General features: G+C 36.3%; 1 protein-coding gene across 4 annotated transcripts in view; it reads right to left on the bottom strand.

The window, feature by feature from the left end:
• Positions 1–13,337, bottom strand: part of ITGBL1 (integrin subunit beta like 1) — a 297,260-nt gene extending 283,923 nt beyond the window's left edge. For 2 of the 4 annotated variants that reach the window (XM_054665533.2, XM_054665531.2), the window contains exons 1-2: positions 13,260–13,320; positions 257–408 (exon numbers count right to left, since the gene is read on the bottom strand). The gene's annotated coding sequence lies outside the window, so the exon portion shown is untranslated. Of the gene's footprint in view, positions 1–256; positions 409–13,259 lie in introns of all 4 variants that reach the window. The other 2 variants (XM_009427199.5, XM_001150034.4) reach the window with 1 other exon arrangement.
• Positions 13,338–13,615: the final 278 nt, after the last annotated feature.

Below are 13,615 nucleotides of genomic sequence, written 5' to 3'. Positions count from 1 at the left end.
GTACTGAAAGACTATTTAATACAATGGAAAGAAAATGCAGTTCATTGTTTTTTAATTGTCATGTTTTAAATTAACTATCTTCCTAGGTCTATTTATAATTGATTGGACATAAAAGCAGAAAAAAACAGCATATACTTCTTTCTGTTAATGAGAAATCTATACTATGGAACAAGAAGATATTAACTGGATGGTTTATCTTCTATATTTTTATTTTTATTGTGTTTGTTATTCTAAAGAATTCTTTATAATGGCTTACCTAAGTTCTTGAAGATTGGTAAGTAACAACTAATAAAAAAAATCCAGTCCATTCACTTTCATTGAGAACTTATGATGTATCAATTACTTTCCATGCCATAGTTTATCAAATACAACCATCCATTGAGAGATTTTTCATCATTTTATGTACCACTGTAAAAGAAAAAAATGTGGCAAACTAAACTATGACACATGCTCTTATCAGTTAGATTTTAATTTTATATTTATTGAAAGAGATATTTTAGGCTTATTTAGAAGTATATTTTTTGTCATATCTCCCTATTACAGTTCTACATTGCTTAACAACAGGGTCTTCCCTGAGAAGTGCATCACTAGGCAATTTCATCACTGTGTGAGCATCACAGAGTGTACATACACACCCTGATAGCCTACCACGCACCTGGGCTGTATGGTATAGCCTATTTCCTCCAGGCTGCAAATCTGTACGGGACATTACTGTACTGAATGCTGGAGACAACTGTAACACAATAGTAAGTATCTGTATATCTAAACATATGTAAATATAGAAAAGAAACAGTAAAAATATGGTTTTATAACCTTAATGGGATCCCTATCATATATGTGGTTCCTTGTTTACCAAAACATCATTATATTGGCATATTATTATATAGAAATAAAAAGAAAACACAGGTGAAATAAATTGAGATATTCCTAAAACTCCTTTGGAGAGTCCAACTATTCACTTTTCAACTTGGAATCGTATGACTGTGTTTTTCATACAATATATCACCCTCTGATTATATATTGTCCTTAAGTGCAGGTGATGTAGTTTTACTTAATACAACCTATGAAAGAAGCCAAATCCCTTTGGTGCTGAGCTCTTTGTATATTTCTATAGCTGCCCAATTTTTTATTCCAACTTCTAGAAGTTTCCTGAACTCAGTTGAGTCACCATGGCCCACTCGTGCTCAACACAACTCACTTGCTCTGCTACTATCTCAGAATTTTCTTGCAAGTTCCTGACACCAGTTTTGCAGATTTCAAAGTCAGAGCTTTGGATGTTTGTGCATCATCGTGACTTACCAACAGAGATCGCAAAATGCCATTCATTGCTATTGATCCAATTTCAAATTTGTCTAAAATGTGAACAAAATAATTGCCTGTTGGAATAAACAAGATGTGATATTTTATCTTGTTTAACTCATACAACAACTTCATGAGGTGGAAACACGATGCTTGCAAAAGTCAGGCATACAAACCAAGATAATCATGCTAGTAGATTATAGAGAAAGCATTGTGCTTACAGTCAATTGCTTCTTTTGGAACAGAATTAGCCTTAGTTCAAAGAATAAAGATGGTAAAATTTATTCTGCACCCATCTGTTTTCCACTTCAGTTACTTCTTTCTCCTTCCCTGCCACGTGTTCTCAGGTAACTCGGTTTTCTTTGATTCAGCTGGAACACTGGATCATCCCCATACCCTTCCCATAGCAACAAGTACATGCCTAGACTCATTCAGTTATTCAAAAAAAAAAAAAACTCAGTGTACATCTATTAAGTACTATCAAGACTGACACCAGGTTTGCAAGACGATGAGAAATACAAGCAGGACAGACCCGAGGAATATTTCTCACAATCTGTAATATTTCTTATGATTACCAAGGTGGTTTCTATTCCATTACAAATAGCCTGATATTGTCTCACAAGCATTCATAATTTCTGACATTTTGCACTTAGCCATAAGAACAAAAATAAAGCTATATAGTGTAGAATTGCCTTCAGAAAAGTACTTGTTAACCAGCTGGGAGGAGTAGGGTAGGCTGAACGCCATCAGCTGTTCACCCCTTCAAAAACAGGTTTGAACCAAGGTCACGATATTCTCAGGATGGTCTGTCTCTGGCTGTACAAAGCAGTGATCTGAGAGTCCAGCCATTTGAGCCAAATGTAGTATAATCTTAGGGCAATCACGGAACAAGGGCCTCCCACAGGGCTGGCACAGAGGCAATGTCAGGTCAGCACAGAAGTCTGATGGCTCCCCCTGCCCAATCTTGCTTCTTCCTTTTCCCAGCAAACCTTGTGTACTCCTAATTCCACCTCAACACTTGTTTCTTGATGTTCAAAAATCTTGCTTTTGCATCTACTTGAAATGCCCTTACTTCTCCATGTACTTAAATCTTTCACATTTTTAAAGACATATTTAGTTCAATGTCTGATCAGTGTCATTCAGCCCATATGGATAATCTTCACAGTCTCAATTTATGTTGAACTTATAATGACAACTAGTTAATTAATTTTTGCACTGCACTGTAACTGCTTTATATGTGTTGGCTGTATTTTCTCAGCATCTTGAAGGCACCTGCCATGGGTAGCAGACATAGCTGCTGCCTTGTCCAGGTTCCCCGAGATTCGCAACTTCTGTTGGTATAGGTGGGATGCGCCAGCTCCTGTAGAACTTCAGGTCACTGCCCTCAGACTATCGAGCCACTTTGTCAACAAATGCAGAGTCAGAAGTGCCTAAATGTTTATTTTTATTCCCCCCTCCTTATTTACCCTCCTAAAGCTATTAACTAATGACTGTTGGGTGAAAAACTGCAAATCTGCCTTAGGTTTAGACAACTCTGAGGTATAAGTTATAATTTAGAATCCCCAAACATAATCATGCTAAGTTCCAGTCCCTGTGGGTCTTGTGCCTGAGACTGAACAGTTCTCTTTTCTACCTCCTGTCCTCCTTCTACTTCGATGTCAGTCTCCCCTGGGAGCACTTGTTTTAAAATTGCACACAAATATTCATCTCAGAGCCTGCTTCTGGGAAATTTAAACAATGATGAAATATCAAATAAGAAAACCATTATTTGAGTCCAAAAATTTAGTTACGAAGATTTATTACACCAATTGTTTGATGTGATGAAAACATAAAAATCAGATCATGTCTGTAATTTTTAATTTGTTATACAGCATCATGAAAATTTATAACTAAAACATTTTTATAAAATAGTTTTCACTGAAGATTTTTATTTAAGAAAGGCAACAATATTTTCGGTATGATTTAGTTATCATCCTGCCTGGAAGTAGATGATAAAGCCAACAGCCTCTTAGGGTTTTTCCAGTCCAACAATGTGAGAATGTTTTGAAGGCTAATGAGGACACACTTATTCAACATCATCCTCTATTTTATTTTCACACTAAAATAGGAAGCTTTGGTTCCCTGGTGGTTTCATAATTAGACATTATCATGGCTGTGTTTTGAGATTGATTTCTGGTCAGGGAATGGAAAATTTTTAGTTCCTAATATAAAAATATTTGACTGTCTCCCTAAAAATAGCCATTGCATCAAAGGGACCATTATTCATACAAAGCACTTAAAACTTGAACAACTGAATTTGTGAATTAATTGGTAGTTAATTCATTAAGCAAATACTGATTTAGCTCCTTACTGGGTTAAAAAAAACAAAAGTACAAGACACAGAAAAAAAGACTATGTGAAGCCTTATAAGGCCCTCTTTTTCAGAGCCTCAAAATCTAAATAAGAAGATATATGCTAATTACCATAAAAGACAGTATTGAACCAAGATGAGGCCAAATTAATCCTTTGGAAAATATTAATGTAGAATAATGTATCCAGCCAATGAATATATTTCCCATATCTTTTACTCTCTAATAGCCTTATGTTTTGGTAGACTCCAGCTGTAAACATCTCAAAACCAATTGTGTACGTTATCACTGAGGTTAATGAGGTTCAATGGTTTTGGTGATAAACCACAATGCATATTTCTTAGAGAAATATTTTATTTACTTGATGTGGTTCCAAATGGCTCATTTATTCCCTTGATGATACATCTTTTCATTTTTCATCTTTTCTCTGAGGATAGGTATGTTTCATGAGCAGAAGGGCTGATGAGTTCTGAAAGCTCTATGCTAGCACACAAGATACAATGACCTGAGAAAGTCACATGAATCTGACTTAAACTTCTTAAGGGAAACACAGCCACAGGAGACATTGCCACCGTGGCACTGGACTTGAAGATTTTTGTATTACTCTCCAGGCCAAACCACAATCCTGACAAAAGCAGACTGCATTATCATCACATTCACTCACATAACTGAGCAAGGCTAGGACAAAAATGTACATATCTCACTTTAACTTCATGATCAATTCTTTCCAGTGGGTTCTTTTTTAATATTTTAAGTTCCAGGATACATGTGCAGGACGTGCAGGTTTGTTACCTAAGTGAACGTGTGCCATGGTGGTTTGCTGCACCTATCAACCCATCACCTAGGTATTAAGTCCCATGTGCATTAGCTATTTATCCTGATGCTCTCCTTCATGGGTTCTTAATATTTCTAGCAATCACCCACAGTCCAATCCAGCTTCTCCTCCATTCTTCTAGTTGACTAATGCATAACTTTCTTTTCCCCAAACCTCCAACACATCTTTTTTCAATCCTCACCTTCACTTAATGAGTTTCTTCCTATTTCACTGACATAAAATAAAATCAATTAGAAGAAATTTTCATAAGCTTGTGCCAGCTAACTACCCACTCCCTGCCTTTAGGACCTTGCACTCTGCCTTCTTTTCTGCTAGTGTGAATGAGTGGATGAATCACCTGCCTTCTAGTGCAGGCCAGCCCTCCTTTGTCCACTGGATCCTATCCCACTCCTCTCCACAAGGGCAATGCTTGCTTTATTTACCAGTCTTTGCATTATCATGTTTTGCCTGTCCACCAGTTCAGCATAAAGTGTACTGTTATGTCTCCCAACTGTAAAAAAAAAAAAAAAAAAAAATTATTTGATGTACTTCCTTCTTCAATTGTCACATCATTTCTTTCTTTCCATTTACAGCAAAACTCCTTTAAGGAGTTGTTTATGCAGAGTGTCTCCATTCACATCTCCTTGGCCTTGAAACTATTGTATGCCCTATGCTTGACTGTGGACCACTTCTATATTTCTATATAGAAAAGAGATTTCCTAGGTGATTTTATCCAGTTTCTAGGATTTAAACACCATCTCTATGCTGAAGACTACCAGATTTATAACTACATACACTCCTATATGACTATTTCTATAAATGATATATTCATATATATATGTATGTACACACATGTGTATATAGATACATACTTCTATCTTTTGTGATATGTCTATATTACAAATGCTACTCAGAGTCTTCTCTTGGAGATCTAACAGGCATCCAAAGTTTCACATGTCAAAACCAAGCTCTTGTTTTTCCCCTACCCCACATCTAAACCTGCTCCTCCTACAGCCCTCCCCATCTAAATAAATCATAACTTCATTTTTCTAGAGGCTCAGGCCTAAAACCTCAGGGTGATCTTTGACTCCTCACAGTCCACGTTCTCTCTCATTGCCCACACTCTACCCTTCAGTGATTCCTGTCAGATCCTTTGGAAATGATTTTGCATCAGCGCACATCTCACCATCCCCACCGCTCCCACTCAAACTCAACATCTGCTCTTGCCCGAATAGCGGGAGACAGCTAATCAGGTCTCCCTGCTTCTGCCCTTATTCCCCTTAGACAACTTAGCCAGAATGATTCTTAAGCCATTATTAGACCACTGTGCTCTTTTGCTGAAAATCTTTTCATTTCTTGGGGAAATATAAAAAAACAAAGTTTTTTGAATGACCTACAGCCATTCCATGACCTGCACCTCACCTGCTTATCTCTGAGCCCCATCTCCTGCTCCTCTCTCCCTTGCTCACCTTATTCCACTCACATGGACCCCTTTACTCTTGAGATTGCTGGATGCACTTTAACTTCAAGTCCTTTGCACTCTGTGTTCTCTCCACCCAGAATGTCCTTTCTCCAAATATCTGTAGACTCCCTCTCTTTACAAGCATATATGGTCATTTATTTCATTTCAAAGAATATAAGACATATAAATAAGACAAAAATGTCTTTCTCGTTAATACATTAGACAAGGCTATTTATTTTATTTAAGTTAAGGTGCACTTCTAAATCTCATTTGTATCCATTGGATCACAGGGTGCATCCAACTGCTGGTAACTGAAAACCTAGTAAAAGATGGTATAAAACTATTTCACAACACAATGTCTCCCAGCAGGGAAATTTCAGGTTAATTTTAGCAGCTCACTGTTGACCTCATGGGGCCCAGATTCTTCCTCTGTGTTTGCCCCTCATCCTCAGGCTGTTGGCTCTGGTCTCAGACTTGTCCCTTCATGGTTACCAGATGGCTGTGTCCAGTCTAAACCTCACCAACTCATAAAACTCACTCAGAATATCCTCTGGGAAGTAAAGCGTGTCTCTGACTTAATGTTCCTTTTTAAGAATGAAAAAGATCTTTCTCAGAAGGTCTGATCCCTCTACCTCACAAGCCTTGTTGAACAAAATTATGTCATATGCCTATGCCTAACACAACTACTGAAGGCGGAAACAGCATTAACATGGCTGTTCATTTGAGTTGGTGATTGGCCCTTGCCCTGAGCACATGGCCAAGGGGAGAGAGAACTAATTGGTCAGACAACCACCAATGTCTACTAACGTGTTTTTAGAGGGAATTTTGGATAAGAGTCTTATTCAAAACTCTTTAAGAATGACTTCTGCATGAAATGTATGAAACCCATATAAGAGAAAATACATCAATATAATGCAAACTATCAAATTAGACTTCAATGAAAAGGGCTATGCCATTCTTCTAGACAATAACAAAGATGTCAGTTACAAAGTAATTCAAATGCTTAATAAAATGCCACTCAAAATCTTGAGTCTTATCAAAAATTCCCTCTAAATACACACTAGTAGATGCTGCAGACACTCCAAAGCCTATAGATTTGTCAGTATCAGGTTATTTTTCTCCTATAGGCAATTTGACTTCTCCAAATTTATATTCAACAGCAATAAAGAAATAGATGTTGAATTCTACTATTTTCTAGTCCTGTTCTAGGTTCTAGGGATACAGAAATGAACAAAATAGGTCTCATGTATGCACTAAAGGAGCTGACATAAGTTGAAAACTTTTTTGACCTAGTGCTGTTTACTTCTGACAATTTTTATATATAACAGGATTGAAATCTCTCAGGAAATTTCTTCTGTGGAAACGATTCACCATAACTCACTCTGTGGTACTCATTGGTTGAAATTATAGTGGATATGAAGGTGGTTAATATGGTTTCTGCCAATCATTCCACATCCCCAGGTTCATGCAAACCTCAGGCAAGCCTATGGTCTGGGAAATAGTTTTTCATTAGAGGTAGACCAATGTTAAAACCATTCAAGAGAAAAGAAAGTGTATCTTCTTTTATGCCTCACATGAAGCTTGGCAAAGTAATAAGCAACATACATGAATCCAGAAGGAACTAAATACTTTTAGAATTCTTAAGAGATCAGAAATGTAGCCAAATACAAGATAAACGTACAAAACTAGATATTTTATCTACGTAAAGCAATAACAAATTTGGATATAAATAGGGAAAATCACAGAGCCAATGGTTATCCAAATATTTAAAACTTTTAAGAATGACTTCTGCATGAAATGTATGGAGCCTTTATAAGAAAAAATACATAAATTTAATGTGAACTATCAAATTAGAACTCAATGAAAAGGGCTATGCCATCTTCCTAGACAATAACAAAGATGTCAGTTACTCACAGGGTAACTCAAATGCTTAATGAAATGTCACTAAAAATCTTAACATGTTACTTTTGTGGATGGCATAAAATGGTTTTCCAAAATTAATTTGCAGAAATAATTACAATATGACTAATACATAATAGAAAAGAACTATAATAGTGGCAGTTGGCAAATAAGACTTTTTCTTTTAACTATTTAAGTGCATTTTATGGGGAAGATACTTAAAATGGAATAAATTTTGTTCAAGAGTTAACATTTACATCATATCACAGAAAAGATAAATCAAAATTGAACCTTATATTCTAAATACAGTAAACATTAGTGGTTATGATGAAATATTTGGACAGCTATTTTTTTTCAAAATAAAATGACCTAAGTCTTCAGTTGATACCAAACTCTAACTAAATTCTAAATGGAACAAAGCTAGATATAGATTTATAAATATAAATATATTGATACATGTTAATAGCATAAAAACAAAGGGAAAAACCACAAAGGAAAAGGCTAACAGAGTTTACTGAACTTTTGATACATCACAAAAAAAGTAAAACCTATACTAAATGGGAGAAATATTTATAAAATTTATGAAAAAAATTATTAACAATTCCTAATTTAAGATTTTGAAAACAGTTTTTCACTAAAAGTATACAACTGTTAGAACCACTGAAGAGAAAAAGTATATTCTTCTATGTATTATAATAAGCTTGGCAAAATAATAGCAACATATATGTCTTCATATACATAATTTGTGTATATGTATAAATGCGTACACATTTACACATATATATAGCAACATATATCTTATCAAATTTTACAAATTGATAATAAAACGTTAGTTTTCCAGCAAAATAAGCAAATTGTAGAAAAAGGTCATAAAAACAATAAATACATAAAAATGTAGTTCAAAAGTCAAACTCACCAGGTAAGCAAGAAAAGGTAAAATAACAAAACAATGAGATATGATTTTTCATCATTTCAACTGGAAAGACTATAGACTATAACACTGAAGAGGATGGGTGAGGCAGGCTCACAGTGCACCGCTAGTAGACATGCAAACTAACATTCTGGAAAGCCATCCACACATGAGCTCACTATATCGGATTGTGCAAGTCATGCTCTGCACAGACACCTGGCTGAGGGAATGCATGGGGCTGAAATCCAGGCCTTGCTATATTTTCTCCAAGCCATAATCCCTGATATGTGTTGAGTCACCCCATAATAGAGGGTGCCGTTTTCTTCACAGAAAGGCTGGACTACTAGTGGCTCCATCTATATACGCACAGAGCATACCTTTTGCTACAAGTGACTTATAGGGAATACCTCTAAACTACCCTGGTAGATAGGCAGAGACTTATGTACAAAAGAGATGCTTATTTCTGCAGTAGCTTTTGCTTTGACACCAAAATCCACTTTTCTATAAACATTGTTCATTGAAGACTTAATTCGAGGTGGCCTATCAAGATATCCAGTTGAATCATGGATTTCTATTGACCATCTCACTAAAAGACTTGCTGAGTAAGCTGTAGCTATATTCATGTCATAATCATATGTATAATTTAATTTACTCAACAATAATGTCAACATCAATATTCATAATATCACATATTCAAAAAGTAACTATTGCACACAGCATATACAAGATCTCTTTTGAGGGAGAGAATATAGCAGTGAACTAAACTGACAGAAATCCCTACTCTCAAAGAGCATATATTTTAAATTTTAAAAAGTAAAACTATGGGAGTAGAGAACAAATCCTCTGAAATAATATGCTTTGTACTGTTTATGCTTTCTTCTTCCAGTGCAAGGTACACTCTCTTCTACAACTGACTTGCATGATTGGTTGCTCTCCTGTTTAAACTATTGACAGATGCCCTTATTTGCCAGACCCAAAGTTTAGCAATTTATTTATTTTTAGCTGTAATTCTAATTTGCTATTCCAACATTTCCATAATAATTCAATTGTGCTACATCAGTCCTGCATTTCTAAAACACTAGTCTATGTCCTTAAAAGACAGGATCCAAGACTGCAGTTGTTCCATTATTCATTCAATACATATTTTTAAATGCCTAGTATGTGCTAAGCACTGTTCTAGGTGTTAAGGATAGAGCAAATGGGTGAAACAAACAAAACCCCTGCCCTGATGAACCTTCTATTTCAGTGGTGTGGACAATGGGCAAGATAAGTAAAATATAGAGAATGTTGGGTATCTAAAAGAACTAAGGAGTAAAGATTGTTTTAAATGAAAAAATAAGAAATATGGATTGGGGTGATGGCATTTTAGATGGGGTAGACAGTGAAGGTTTGACTGGGAAGTTAATATACAGGAAGCTAAGGACTTAAGTGAACTAATGCAGAAACAAGAAACCAAAACAGAAAACTGCATGTTCACACTTACAAGTGGGAGCTAAACATTGGGTACACAGGGACATAAAGATGGGAACAACAGACACTGGGGAATACAAGAGGGAGGAGGGAGGGAGGGGGATAAGGGTTGGAAAAAACTACTTGTAGAGGCTGAGCACAGTGGCTCACATCTGTAATCCCTGCACTTTGGGAGGCTGAGGTGGGCGGAACACCTGAGATCAGGAGTTCAAGACCAGCCTGGCCAACATAGTGAAATCCCATCTCTACTAAAGATACAAAAATTAGCCAGGCGTGGTGGCTCACGCCTGTAGTTCCAGCTACTTGGGAGCCTGAGGCACGAGAATTGCTTGAACCCGGGAGGTGGAGGATGCAGTGAGCTGAGATCACGCCACTGCACTCCAGCCTGGGTAACAGAGTGAGACTCAGTCTCAAAACAAAACAAAACAAAACTACCTATAGAGTGCTATACTCACTACTTTGGTGGCAGATACATTTGTACTCCAAACCTCAGCATCATCCAATATACCTTTGTAACAAACCCTCACATGTTCCCCAATTCTGAAATAAAAATTGAAAAACAGCCCAAACAAGTGAAGGATCAAGTAAGCTCAAAAGATTTCTGAGGGAAGAGTACTTTATAGGAAAGGCTAGGTGCAAAGGCCCTAAGGTAGAAGCATGCCCCCTAGTTCATGTGGCAGCAAGGAGGTGAAAACATCTACTCAAGTATTTTGTGAAAGATTCAAAGAAGCGTCCAGTGACTTCTGTTTCTGGAGAAAAAGTGGTCTAGATTTTCTAGATAAGCTTCCTGGTAAATATAATTATAAAAGCTAGACTAAATATTAAAAATTTTAATTCTTCCTAAAAGCATCCAAGAGCTGATAAGACAGTCAGCAATCATCAGGCGAAATGGAGGCAACAAGAATGAATACTGGAATATAAGCAGAGGTTGAAGGCATTTCTACCATAAGGGAATTTGCCTATCCAGTTTAAATTAAACTTTTGTTTATAGCAAAAGAAAAAGCTATAAATCTTCCATTGGATTCCATAGACTTGAGAAGTCAGAGGACAAGATTTGCCTTGAAGCTGAGCATGAGGAAGCATTGTCCCCAAGGATTTATAACTAAGAGCAAGCACTAGCACAGATTTTTAGACAAAATGCCTTCCCACAGGTGATACAAAAAATCACATGCCATGAATTTTGGTCATCCTTGTACTATGGACTGTTGGTGTCTTTAGGTGTCTGACAAAAGCTAAAACAAATCCTCCCTAGTGAAACCATTTTCATCTTAAGTCTCAAAAAATTTTGTAAAAGATTTTTCAGAGACCACTTGTTGAAAAAATAAGCAACACAGAGAGAAAAATTAGACACCATGATGAAGAATCTTCAGAAAAAATTAGACTGCAAAAACAGATCCAGAAAATATTTAGACTTTGAAATTGCCAGACATATAATATAAAATAACTGTATTATGTTTAGAGCACAAATCAATAAAGAGCAACCTAAAAATATCTGTAGGAAATAAAAAAACAGCTAGCCACATAAAAAATCAAATAGCATTTCAAAAACTAAATAAATATTTGAAATTAATAACTGAAAAGACTGGTTTAATAGCTTTTTAGATGCAGCAAGGTGTATAAGTGAACTGAAAAACAGGTCAGAAGAACTATTCAGAATACATAATAAAGGAACAAAGGAAATACAGATCCATAGACATGAAGGATAAAGTGTGATGGGCTAATGTACATAAACCGGAGCCCCAGAATGAGAGAACAAGCAGAAGAAATAATTAATACCAATCCATGAGTTCCGCGTCTAATAAATCTCAACTAGAATAGATAAAAAGACATCCACACATAAATCCATCATGGAGAAATTCCAGAAAAACAAACACAAAGAGTAAATATATACATATATATATACCTATATATATATACCTATATATATATACCTATATATATATACCTATATATATATACCTATATATATATACCTATATATATATACCTATATATATACACCTATATATATACCTATATATATATACCTATATATATACCTATATATATATACCTATATATATACCTATATATATATACCTATATATATACCTATATATATACACACACACACACACACACACACACACATATAAAAAGATCAATAGAAAAACATATAGACTGAGCACTGACTTCTCAAAAATAGAAACGTTCGTGACTGGGCGCGGTGGCTCACGCCTGTAATCCCAGCACTTTGGGAGGTCGAGGCGGGCGGATCACGAGGTCAGGAGATTGAGACCATCCTGGCTAACACGGTGAAACCCCGTCTTTACTAAAAATACAAAAAATTAGCCGGGCGTGGTGGCGGTCGCCTGTAGTTCCAGCTACTCCGAGGCTGAGGCAGGAGAATGGCGTGAACCCGGGAGGCGGAGCTTGCAGTGAGCCGAGATCGCGTCACTGTGCTCCAGCCTGGGCGACGGAGCGAGACTCCGTCTCAAAAAAAAAATAGAAACGTTTGTTAGTTTGTTAGAAGATGCTGAAGTGGTATTTTATATTCAATGTGCTGAGATAATATAAATGCTAAACTACACTAGGAATTTACTATATCAGGACAAATTCATCTTTCAAGACTTAGTAATTAATGACATTGTCAAATAAACAACAAAAAAGGAACTATTTGCCACCAGCAGGTTTTCTCAAATGGAAATCTGGGCAGATCAATGATCAAAATACTAAATCAAAAGACAAACATGCACAATCAGAAGTATATCAAAAATTAGGATTCAGAAAGGTTGAAAGTAAAAAGATAAAATGTTAAAGTTTAAATCATAGGGGAAAAAAAAGAAGTTTAAAGAATAGAAAGTGAAAAAGGATGAAAAATACACAGCAGAAGAGACCTGGGGCAGCTACACTAATATTACTTTAAAGAAAAAAGCATCACCAGGTGTATTAGTTCATTCTCACACTGCTACAAAGAACTACCTGAGACTAGGTAATTCATGAAGAAAAGAGGTTTAGCTGACTCACACTTCGGCAGGCTTAACAGGAAACATGATTGGGCAGCCTCGGGAAACTTACAATTATGGTGGGAGGCGAAAAGGAAGCACGCATCTTCTTCAGATGGTGGCAGGAGAGAGACAGAGCGAAGGCGGAAGTGCCACACACTTTTAAAGCATCAAATCTCGTGATAACTCACTGTCACGAGAACAGCAAGGGGGAAATCTCCGGCCATAATCTAATCACCTCCCACCAGGCCCCTCCTCCAATTTGACACGAGATTTGGGCGGGAACACAAATCCAAACCATATCACCAGATATAAAGTCACTTTGGAATGGCCAAAGTTTTATTACATTGGGAAAATATAGCAATTTTAAATTTGTATGCACTTTGTAACATTGCCTCACATCATATAAAGCAAGACTGACAGAAATAT

The sequence above is a fragment of the Pan troglodytes genome, chromosome 14 (genome assembly GCF_028858775.2).
Source record: "Pan troglodytes isolate AG18354 chromosome 14, NHGRI_mPanTro3-v2.0_pri, whole genome shotgun sequence".
Lineage (NCBI taxonomy): Eukaryota > Metazoa > Chordata > Mammalia > Primates > Hominidae > Pan > Pan troglodytes.
Note: the sequence above shows the minus strand (reverse complement) of the source record. Positions and strands in the feature narration are given on the sequence as shown.